The sequence below is a fragment of the Delphinus delphis genome, chromosome X (assembly GCF_949987515.2).
Source record: "Delphinus delphis chromosome X, mDelDel1.2, whole genome shotgun sequence".
NCBI classification, from domain to species: Eukaryota; Metazoa; Chordata; class Mammalia; order Artiodactyla; family Delphinidae; genus Delphinus; species Delphinus delphis.
Window position 1 is genome coordinate 36,217,562 of NC_082704.1, and position 12,643 is coordinate 36,230,204.

Sequence of the window (12,643 nt, forward strand, 5' to 3'; positions counted from 1 at the left end):
CTGCTATTTTCTTCTGTTTGCCCCAAAGCACGCAGTGCCTTCAATCTGTCCCTTTCCTACCCAAGGCCCCCAGAGGTGTCCCTTCACCCTGCGCCAGGCTTGCCCTCTCTAGTCAGTGACCCGGGTAAAGGTCTAGCCTTTTATCTTCTGCCAAATGATAACGACACCTTATAGCCATGTGTTTTTTTCATTTTTACACCCATTACCTCATCAGAAAAATGGTGCTTTCACATCCATTATGGCCTCACACTCGCTAACTGTCCTGCCAAATAGGCTAGGTCTCTGATCCTCCTCCAGCCCAGACTCCAAGGTGGAGGCCAATGAGGGCCTCGGCTAGAGCCAAATTTCTTGCACAGGGCCCACAATCCCAGCACCCACACCCACACCCACTCAGGGTCCTGGATCCTCTGGCTATTCAGTCTCCATCGCAGGGTTGGCCCAACCCTGCAGCCAAAGCTCTCCACATCCTGGCTGAGTCTGGACGGCCAGCCCACATCTTAATTCATCTGTCTCTGATCCCAGTCACTCAGTGTCATTGGGAGAATGAAATGACATCATGGTTACAGAAACACTTTGGAAGGCTTAATGTATCACGTAGATGTAGAGGTGGCAATGTTACTGGTAGCATCATTCAGCGTGACTGGAGGGGCAGAGGACGGGAGCTGAAGATAAACTTCACCTGCTTCCTACAATCCAGGCCCTTCCCCCATCAACTCCTTGCCTCTAAGTGGCAGCCCCATGATATGCTCTGCCCCCTCGTTTTCCAGGGAACTGTCCCAACGATTAGACGACCTGCCTCCCTGTGGACACCCTGACTCCAGGCCTTCTCGGGGCTAAATTCATCTCCCCATCACTGTCCAAAGAGGGACTGGTGGCTGGAGCTCATGCTGACAACTGTTGCTAGGCAGGATGTGGCTGAAGGACAGGTGAACTGAGAAGAAGATGGATTGATTCTCAGCTGCTGCTCTCTCCCCTGCACTTTTCGGCAGGAAGCTGTTACATTTCTAACAGCTAAACTCCCAGGCATCAGCTTTTAGTTCCTCATCCCTCCTTGCCTTTGGCTCCTTTTTCTTTACATTTGGTTAGCTCCTTGGGGAGTCTTGTCACTCCCCTTGCAACTGGCAGGCAATGGAGCCACATGGGGACAATTAGCTCTCTGATTCCAGTCACAGGAGTCTGATTCTCCCGGAAGCTCCAGAGATCCTGCATGGCAGCTGGGACCCCAGGAGATGCCATCTTCTCCTTGTGGCAGGGATGGGAGCTCCTTCCCTGGGACTGTGAAGGAGCTTCTCTGGGTGTTGCCTTACTAGGACCTTGAACACTAACCCTTCTTCTGCTAAAAGAGCCCTCACTTGGGCTCCTTACTCTAGCAGTGCAGCTCAGCCTTGAGTGTGTATATGCACCACCTGGGGGTATTGCTACAGTAATTCTGATACAGTAGGTCTGGAGTTAGGTCTAATTTTCTAGCAAATTCCAGGGTGGTGCCCAGGCTGCTTGTTCATGGACCACACTTTACAATGCTATTCTCAGACGATGAGAGGGCCACAATTACGTGGGAAGGATGAGGTGCTTTCATTCTGTTGGATTATAGCACTGAAGTTAAAACACAAATGCTGAGAGGGCAGACAGCAGAAGCAAAAAGAACTACAATCCTGCAGCCTGTGGAACGAAAACCACATTCACAGGATGATAGACAAAACGAAAAGGCAGAGGACTATGTAGGAGATGAAGAAACAAGATAAAACCTCAGAAAAACAACTAAATGAAGTGGAGATAGGCAACCTTCCAGAAGAAGAGTTCACAATAATGATAGTGAAGATGATCGAGGACCTCGGAAAAAGAATGGAGGCAAAGATCGAGAAAATGCAATAAATGTTTAACAAAGACCTAGAAGAATTAAAGAACAAACAGAGATGAGCAATACAATAACTGAAATGAAAACTACACTAGAAGGAATCAATAGCAGAATAACTGAGGCAGAAGAACGGATAAGTGACCTGGAAGACAGAATGCTGGAATTCACTGCTGCAGAACTGAGTAAAGAAAAAAGAATGAAAAGAAATGAAGACAGCCTAAGAGACCTCTGGGACAACATTAAACACAACAATATTTGCATTATAGGGGTCCCAGAAGGTGAAGAGAGAGAAAAAGGACCAGAGAAAATATTTCAAGAGATTATAGTCGAAAACTTCCCTAACATGGGAAAGGAAATAGCCACCCAAGTCCAGGAAGCGCAGAGAGTCCCAGGCAGGATAAACCCAAGGAGAAACACATCAAGACACATAATAATCAAATTGACAAAAATTAAAGACAAAGAAAAATTATGAAAAGCAGCAATGGAAAAACGACAAATAACACACAAGGGAATCCCCATAAGGTTAACACCTGATCTTTCAGCAGAAACTCTGCAAGCCAGAAGGGAGTGGCAGGACATACTTAAAATGATGAAGGAGAAAAACCTACAACCAAGATTACTCTACCCGGCAAGGACCTCATGCAGATTCAATGGAGAAATCAAAAGCTTCACAGACAAGCAAAAGCTAAGAGAATTCAGCACCGCCAAACCAGCTCTACAACAAATGCTAAAGGAACTTCTCTAAGTGGGAAACACAAGAGAAGAAAAGGACCTACAAAAACAAACCCATAACAATTAAGAAAATAGTACTAGGGACATACACATCAATAATTACCTTAAATGTGAAAGGATTAAATGTTCCAACCAAAAGACACAGACTGGCTGAATGGATACAAAAACAAGACCCATATATATGCTGTCTACAAGAGACCCACTTCAGACCTAGGGACACATACAGACTGAAAGTGAGGGGATGGAAAAAGATATGCCATGCAAATGGAAATCAAAAGAAAGCTGGAGTAGCAATCCTCATATCAGATAAAATAGACTTTAAAATAAAGAATGTTACAAGAGCCAAGGAAAGACACTACGTAACGATCAAGGGATCAATCCAAGAAGAAGAAGATATAACATTTATAAATATATATGCACCCAACATAGGAGCACCTCAATACATAAGGCAAAACTAACAGCTATAAAAGAGTAAATCTACAGTAACACAATAATAGTGGGGGACTTTAACACCTCACTTACACCAATGCAAAGATCATCCAGACAGAAAATTAATAAGGAAACACAAGCGTTAAATGACACAATAGACCACATAGATTTAATTGATATTTATAGGACATTCCATCCGAAAACAGCAGATTACACTTTCTTCTCACGTGCACATGGAACATTCTCCAGGATAGATCACATCTGGGTCACAAATCAAGCCTTGGTAATTTTAAGAAAATTGAAATCATATCAAGCATCTTTTCTGACCACAATGCTATGAGATTATAAATCAATTACAGGGAAAACAAAAACATAAAAAACACAAACACATGGAGGCTAAACAATACATTACTACATAACCAAGAGATCACTGAGGAAATCAAAGAGGAAATCAAAAAACACCTAGAAGCAAATGACAATGAAACCACGATGACCCAAAACCTATGGGATGCAGCAAAACCAGTTCTAAGAGGGAGGTTTCTAGCAATACAATCCCACCTCAGGAAACAAGAAACAACTCAAATAATCTAACCTTACACCTAAAGGAACAAGAGAAAGAAGAACAAACAAAACCCATAGCAGAAGGAAAGAAATCATAAAGATCAGAGCAGAAATAAATGAAATAGAAACAGAAAACAATAGCAAAGATCAATAAAACTAAAAGAGGGGTCTTTGAGAAGATAAACAAAATTGATAAACCTTTAGCCAGATTCATCAAGAAAAAGAGGGAGAGGACTCAAATCAATAAAATTAGAAATGAAAAAGGAGAAGTTACAATGGACACTGCAGAAATACAAAGCATCCTAAGAGACCACTACAAGCAACTCTATGCCAATAAAACGGACAACCTGGAAGAAACGGACAAATTCTTAGAAAGGTATAACCTTCCAAGACTGAACCAGGAAGAAATAGAAAATATGAACAGACCAATAAAAAGTAATGAAATTGAAACTGTGCTTAAAAATCTTCCAACAAACAAAAGTCCAGGACCAGATGGCTTCACAGGTGAATTCTATCAAACATTTAGAGAAGAGCTAACACCCATCCTTCTCAAACTCTTCCAAAAAATTGCAGAGGAAGGAATACTCCCAAACTCATTCTACGAGGCCACTGTCACCCTGATACCAAAACCAGACAAAGATACTACAAAAAAAGAAAATTACAGACCAATATCACTGATTAACATAGATGCAACAATCCTCAGCAAAATACCAGCAAACAGAATCCAACAGCACATTAAAAGGATCATACACCATGATCAAGTGGGATTGATCCCAGGGATGCAAGGATTCTTCAATATACACAAATCAATCAATGTGATACAACATATTAACAAACTGAAGAATAAAAACCATATGATCATCTCAATAGATGCAGAAAAACCTTTTGACCAAATTCAACACCCATTTATGATAAAAACTCTTCAGAAAGTGGGCACAGAGGGAACCTCCCTCAACATAATAAAGCCCATATATGACAAACCCACAGCAAACATCGTTCTCAATGGTGATAAACTGAAAGCATTTCCTCTAAGCTCAGGAACAAGACAAGGATGTCCACTCTTGCCACTATTATTCAACATAGTTTTGGAAGTCTTAGCCACGGCAACCAGAGAAGAAAAAGAAATAAAAGGAATCCAAATTGGAAAAGACGAAGTAAAACTGTCACTGTTGGCAGATGACATGATACTATACATAGAGAATCCTAAAGATGCCACCAGAAAACTATTAGAGCTAATCAATGAATTTGGTAAAGTTGAAGGATACAAAATTAATGCACAGAAATCTCTTGCATTCCTATACACTAACAACGAAAAATCAGAAAGAGAAATTAAGGAAACAATCCCATTCACCATTGCAACAAAAAGAATAAAATACCTAGGAATAAACCTACCTAGGGAGGTAAAAGACCTGTACTCAGAAAACTATAAGACACTGATAAAAGAAATCAAAGATGACACAAACAGATGGAGAGATAAACCATGTTCTTGGATTGGAAGAATCAATATTGTGAAAATGACTATACTACCCAAAGCAATCTACAGATTCAGTGCAATCTCTATCAAATTACCAACGGCATTTTTTACAGAACTAGAACAAAATTCTTAAAATTTGTGTGGAGACACAAAAGACCCCGAATAGCCAAAGCAATCTTGAGGGAAATCAAAGGAGCTGAAGGAATCAGTCTCTCTCACTTCAGACAATACTACAAAGCTACAGTAATCAAGACAATATGGTACTGGCACAAAAACAGAAATATAGATCAATGGAACAGGATAGAAAGCCCAGAGATAAACCCACACACCTATGGTCAACTAATCTATGACAAAGGAGGCAAGGATATACAATGGAGAAAAGACAGTCTCTTCAATAAGTGGTGCTGGGAGACTGGACAGCTACATGTAAAAGAATGAAATTGGAATGCTCCCTAACACCATATACAAAAATAAACTCAAAATCGATTAGAGACCTAAATGTAAGACCGGGCACTATAAAAGTCTTAGAGGAAAACATAGGCAGAACACTCTATGACATAAATCACAGCAAGATCCTTTTTGACCCACCTCCTAGAGTAAGGGAAAGAAAAACAAAAATAAACAAATGGGACCTAATGAAACTTCAAAGCTTTTGCACAGCAAAGGAAATTATAAACAAGACGCAAAGACAACCCTCAGAATGGGAGAAAATATTTGCAAAGAATCAACGGGCAAAAGATAAATCTCCAAAATATATAAACAGCTCATGCAGCTCCATATTTAAAAAACAAACAACCCAATCAAAAAATGGGCAGAAGACCTAAATAGACATTTCTCCAAAGAAGACATACAGATGGCCAAGAAGCACATGAAAAGCTGCTCAACATCACTAATTATTAGAGAAATGCAAATCAAAACTACAAGAAGGGGCTTCCCTGGTGGCGCAGTGGTTGAGAGTCCACCTGCCGATGCAGGGGACACGGGTTCGTGCCCTGGTCCAGGAAGATCCCACATGCCGCAGAGCGGCTAGGCCCATAAGCCATGGCCGCTGAGCCAGCATGTCCGGAGCCTGTGCTCCGCAACGAGAGAGGCCACGAGAGTGAGAGGCCCACATAACGCAAAAAAAAAAAAAAAAAAAAAAACTACAAGAGGTATCATCTCACACCAGTTAGAATGGGCATCATCAGAAAATCTACAAACAACAAATGCTGGAGGGGGTATGGAGAAAAGGGAACCCTCTTGCACTGTTGGTGGGAATGTAAATTGATACAGCCACTATGGAGAACAGTATGGAGGTTCCTTAAAAAACCAAAAACAGAACTACCATATGACCCAGCAATCCCACTACTGGGCATATACCCAGAGAAAACCATAATTCAAAAAGACACACGCACCCCAATGTTCACTGCAGCACCATTTACAATAGCCAGGTCCTGGGAACAACCTAAATGCCCATCGACAGATGAATGGATAAAGAGGATGTGGTACATATATACAATACAATATTACTCAGCCATAAAAAGGAACGAAATTGGGTCATTTGTAGAGACGTGGATGGACCTAGAGACTGTCATACAGAGTGAAGTAAGTCAGAAAGAGAAAAACAAATATCGTATATTAACACATACATGTGGAATCTAGAAAAATGGTACAGATGAACTGGTTTGTAAGCCAGAAATAGAGACACAGATGTAGAGAACAAATGTATGGACACCAAGGGGAGAAAGCGGGGGTGGTGGTGGTGGTGGGATGAATTGGGAGATTGGGATTGACATATATACACTTATATGTATAAAATAGATAACTAATAAGTACCTGCTGTATATTAAATTAAATTTAAAGAAAAAAGAAAACACAAATGCTTTCTTGGAGAAAGAATACATAAAGCCATGCAAACAAAGAACTGATTGCCTGAATCAGAAAAGGAAAGAACAGGGAGGGCTCTAAAAGTATATGAAATAAGAAAACTAAGGTTGCATTAGGGAAAAGGAGAGACAGATCTGGAGAGATGGCGCACCGTTTAGCCTTACTGAAGAGTTTGGTTATCAAAAGAACAGCCTGAGGACACACAACATCTGGGAGTAAGTTGAGGAAGATGCTGAGAGAGCACGGTACTGAAAACAACAGCTGCCACTCACTGAGGACTCGCAATGTGCCAGGTACGGTGCATATACTGCCTGGATCCAGCCTCGCGACAACCCCCCAAGTAGGAGATATTATCGCCATTTTACAGATGAGGAAACTGAGAATTTGTGAAGAGAGATTAAGTTAAACTTGCTCTGGAACACCCAGCTGTATACACCGTGGTGGAGCTACAATGCCACCCCAGGTCCATCCAAATCCAGAGCCAATTTTCCCACATGATTTTGGCCAAGAACCCGTGGGCTAAGTAGAAGGCAATGAGTAGACGCGGGGGGAGAGTCAGCAGACCGCTCCTCTGCCAGTGAACGGAGGGCCACGCCAGTGCTCTCTGTCAGAGCAGCCTGCCTTGAAGCCACCACAGTAGAAGGGGCATATCAGAGACTCCGGCTGCAGGACTGACTTCCTACCTGCCTGTGAGTCCACCTTCCCGTACGGGAGACTCAGCCCAGCGGGCCTCACATGCCTGTTAACTTCGGTCAACACCAAAGAGAAGTCCACTCAACTCTGGTCATCCCTCAGAACCCAAGGATTCTCATCCCCGTAGGGGTCTGTTCATCCCCTAATGCCACACTTCTCTTCTCTTCAAACCCTTCCGCTGTGCCCTCAGGAACTCTTGGTCAACAGCAACCCCCACTATATCTTTCATTTACTCTCTGAAAGTGCACTTTCACCTTCTTTCTCAATGGAAGCCTGGTCTATTCCTTGAGGACATCATTTGCCCGCCAGCCCTCTCAAGCGGAAGCTGGATTAGTTTCCCTCTCAAATCTCAAGACCTTCAGGGCCTGTGGCGGGCGGAGGTAGGTGCAGGTGCCTCCTTGCTTGCCAGTGCCATTCCTCCTTCCTCTGCCAAAACTCCTGCTCCCTTGAGGAACATGCCTGCCGCCCACCTCTACCACTCTATCTCCCTCCCCACTGCTGTCTATGATATCCTGGGTGGTCCCCACAACTCACTGAGGACTTCAGTTCCTAGTCACATGGGATCTTCCCCTCTGCTCTTTTTATTTTTTATTTTATTTTTGGCCACACTGTGCCGCTAGCAGGATCTTAGTTCCCTGACCAGGGATCGAACCTGCACCCGCAGCACTGAAAGCGCCGAGTCCTAACCACTGGACCGCCAGGGAATCCCCTAACTTTTTATTTCATTGTGGGAAAATGTACACAACATAAAATTTACCATTTTCATCATTTTTTAAGGACACAGTTAAGTGGCATCAAGTACATTCATATTGCTGTGCAACCATCACCACCATCTGTCTCTGGAACTCTGTCATCCTCCCAAACTGAAATTCTGTATCCATCAAACACTGATGCCCAATTCCACTCTCCCCACTGTCACTGGCAACCACCATTCTATCTTTCTGGCTCCATGAATTTGACTACTCTAGGAACCTCGTATAAGTGGAACCATACAACGTTAGTCCTTTCCTAACTGGCTGATTTCACTTAGGCTAGTGTCATCAACGTTCATGCATGTTGTAGCATGAATCAGAATTCCCTTCCCTTTTAAGTTCGAGTAATATTCCATTGTATATGTGTACCACATTTTAGTCATCTGTCAATGGACACGGGTTGTTTCCAACTTTCGGCTATTGTGAATAATGCTGCTGTGAACATGGGTGTACAAATATGAGTCCCTGCTTTCGCTTCTTTTGGGTATATACCCAGAAGGGAAATTGTTGGATCATATGGTAATTCTATGTTTAATTTTTTGAGGAATTGACATACTGTTTTCTACAGTGACTGTACCACTTACATTCTGTAATAAATGTATTTATTTGTTTATTTATTTATTTTTGGCTGCGTTGGGTCTTTGCTGCATGCGGGCTTTCTCTAGTTGTGGTGAGCGGGGGCTACTCTTTGTTGATGTGCGCGGGCTTCTCATTGCAGTGGCTTCTCTTGTTGTGGAGCATGGGCTCTAGGCACGAGGGCTCAGCAGTTGTGGCGCGAGGGCTTAGTGGTTGTGGCGCATGGGCTTAGTTGCATGTGGGATCTTCCCGGACCAGGGCTTGAACCCGTGTCCCCTGCATTGGCAGGCGGATTCTTAACCACTGCGTCACCAGGGAAGTCCCCCATTTTACGTTCTGAACAGAAATGCACAAGGATTCCAATTTCTTCACATCCCTGACATACTTCTTACTTTCTATCTTTTTAATATTAAACATTTTTTTGATAATAGCCACCCTAATGGGTGTGCCCACTCCAACTCTTGATACCACCATTGGTGAATTCAACATCCACAGGGTGATGAAGAGGCCTCCAAAAACTGCTTCCTCTACCTTCACTCAGTCACTCGCTCCATCATTACACCTAGATTTGGGGTCGTCATTAGATACTCGACCACCTCCCCAATCTCCCTTGCCAACATCCCACTCTGTATTCCCCATCTATCCTGCCAGTGTACCTCTGCAGGGACTCCCACTGCAGGACTAATCGAGATCACTTATTCACTTGTTATTCCCTTCCTTGGAAATCTGTTCCTCCATTCTTTGCAGAGCCAACTCTTCATTCACCCTTCAGGTCTCAGCTTAAATGTCATCTCCTCAGAGAGGCCTCCCTAAGCACTTGCCCCTAGTTATTCACTTTCTGCTCTCCTTCTTATTGTCACTTCCCTTCATGTTCACATCATTCTTCCGCAAACACCTTCAACTTCCTTACTTCCTCTTCCTCTGCTATTCTTCCCTTGCAAACTCCACTCCTCAATAAACTCAACCATATGCATTATCCATGCCTGTATCCAAGTAGCTAAAGGCAGCTGGAGAAAAACCACACACTTGAGTAGATGGCTTTCACTTTGTACCCATGGTCTCAAACCTGGTATGGGCTCTCAATGCTATCTGGCCACTATTTTCTCACTCTCTCAGACGACTCTTTCATAGCTCCTCCTCTCTCCTAGATCTTCCTTCCCCACCTCCCCATTTGTCCCAACAAGTCTCAGCTGATGACCTTATTCCATATGTTACTGAGAAAACAGAAGCCATCAAATGAGAGCTCCTTCATCTTACCACCACCGAATCTACACACCACCCTGTCTGCACCTGTCCCTGTGTTTGCTTTTTCCCCTTCTACTAAAATGGAGGATCTTTCTTTTCTCCTATCAATGGCAGATCTCTTCAGTTATGCTCTGGTACCATAGAGGGTACTCTTAACTTCTCAAGGATTTTACTCCTCTGGGCATTCACTCTCTTCCCTAAGTCATCAATCTCGTCACCTCTCCAGAATCGTGCTATAGCACACTGACGGAAACCATCCGTCCTTAAGAAAACTAACAGAAACCACCTGGCTCCACTCCACAATCCCCTTACACTGCCCCACTTCCTGCCCCCCTTCATGGCAAAATTGCTCAAGAGTTTTCTACACATATTTTCTCCACGTCTTCGTCTCCCACTTGCTCCTCAAGCCACTCTAATCTGGCTCCCACATCTTTCAATTCCACCGAGTCACTCTTGTTAAGGTCACCAATGGCCTCCATGGTTATCTCTCAGCCCTCAGCTTACTCAGCCTCTAACCAGCTTTGGACACAGTTGACCACCCCCTCCTTCTTGGGACACTCTCCTCCCTTGGCTTCTGTGATTGCTTCCTGACACCCAATTACCCTTCTGCCCACTTTTTCTTAGTCTCCTTTGTGGGTTTCTCCTCCTCCACTTAATCACTGGATACTGTGGTTCTTCTCAACTCGGTCACAGGCCTGCTCTTCTCTCTCTACTCTCTTTCCCAGGTGACCTCATCGGTCCCCTAGCTTGAAATACAATCTATCTATGTGCAGACAACTCCCAAATTTCCAATTCTACCCACACCTCTTCTGTGAGCTCCCAAACTCCTACATTCCAATGATCTACTCTGACATCTCTGCTGCCATGTCTCACCGGAATCACAAACTTAACATGTCCAAAACTGAACTCTTGATTTTTTTTCCCCCTCAAGCCCAGGCCTCCCTCAGCCCTCCTCATCTTAGTACATGGCACCATCACCTCTTCAATGACTCAAGCCAGAAACCTCAGAGTCATTCTTGAGTTCTGTCTCTCCCTTTCCCTCACCCCCCACCTCTAACCCTTCAGTACGTCCTTGCAGCTGTTCTTTCAGAATCTGACCAACTCTCTCCATCTCCATGGCTGTCACCCAGTTCAAGCCACCATCATCTCTCCCCTGGATTGCTGCAGTAGCCTCCTTCCTGGTCTCCCTCTGTAGCCACTGCTGCCCCCTTTTAAGCCTGGTCACTACAGATATTGCAAAAGCCCGAATCAGATCCCGTCACTCCCCTGCCTAACACCCTGTAGACGTTTCCCACTGCAAGTGAAGAAAATCCAAAGTCCTTTGCCGTGGCCTACGAGGCCCTGTTGTGCTCTCTTCCTTGCCAAACTTCTCTTATGCTACTCGTACTCTTGCCTAGGACAATCTGGCCCCACTGGCCTCCTTTCAGTTTCTGAACACATCAAGTTCTATGCTACCTCGAGGTCTTCCCACTCCATACTCCTTTTTCCTGGAAGGCTCTCTCCCCGTTCTTCACGTGGCTCATCTTTCATCCTTCAGGTCTCCATGTAAATATCACCTCCTCACAGAGGTCTTCCCTGAGAACTCTGCCCCTTGATATTCCTAACACTGCAACCCGATCTGTTTCCTTCGTGAGACTCACCAGGCCCTGTAATTATAGATTCATTTCTGTGATTATTTGGCTGTAAACCCTGTAAGAGAATTGACTATGTCTCTTTTGTTCAACAGAGTATCTCTGCCACCTAGTATGTACCTGGCACAGAGTAGGTGCTACAATAAATATTTTCTTTTTTATTTATCTATTTTTTGGCCGTGCCGCACAGCATGTGGGAATCTTAGTTCCCCCGCGCCCCCTACATTGGAAGAGTGGAGTCTTAACCACTGGACGGCCAGGGAAGTTCCAATTTTTTTTTTTTTTGGCCGTACCGCACAGCATGTGGAACTTCCCAGACCAGGGATCGGACCCATGCCCCCTGCAATGGAAGCATGGAGTCTTAACCACGGGACCATCGGGGAAGTCCCATATTTTCTAAATGGATTGATGGATGCACGGGTAGGAGTGATTTTGAGGTATATGGATTAGAATCCTCTGGCCATTCCATGCAAACCATTATCAAATGCCTACTGGTTCTGCCTCAGCCTGTGAAAGATAGGTTTCTAGTTGGGGAGTCTGGTCCACGGGAGAAACCCTTCAACATCTCTGCCCAAAGACAAAAATAGGGAGAGAATGGAGTAAAAGGAAGAGTACAGGAGGGCTACAGTCTAAGAAGAAGTGGGAGCCAGAATGCCTCCAGTCCTTTTAGGAGTACCAGGGTGGGAAATCTAACGGCTACTTTCTTTAAAGAGCAAACAACTCCTCTTTCGGGATGGCCAGAGGCCCAGGGGGTGGGCAGGATGACTTTGGATAGATAGTCTTTTCCCTTCCTGAGAGCCTCCTTCTTTCCCTCCAGGTCTTCATGGCC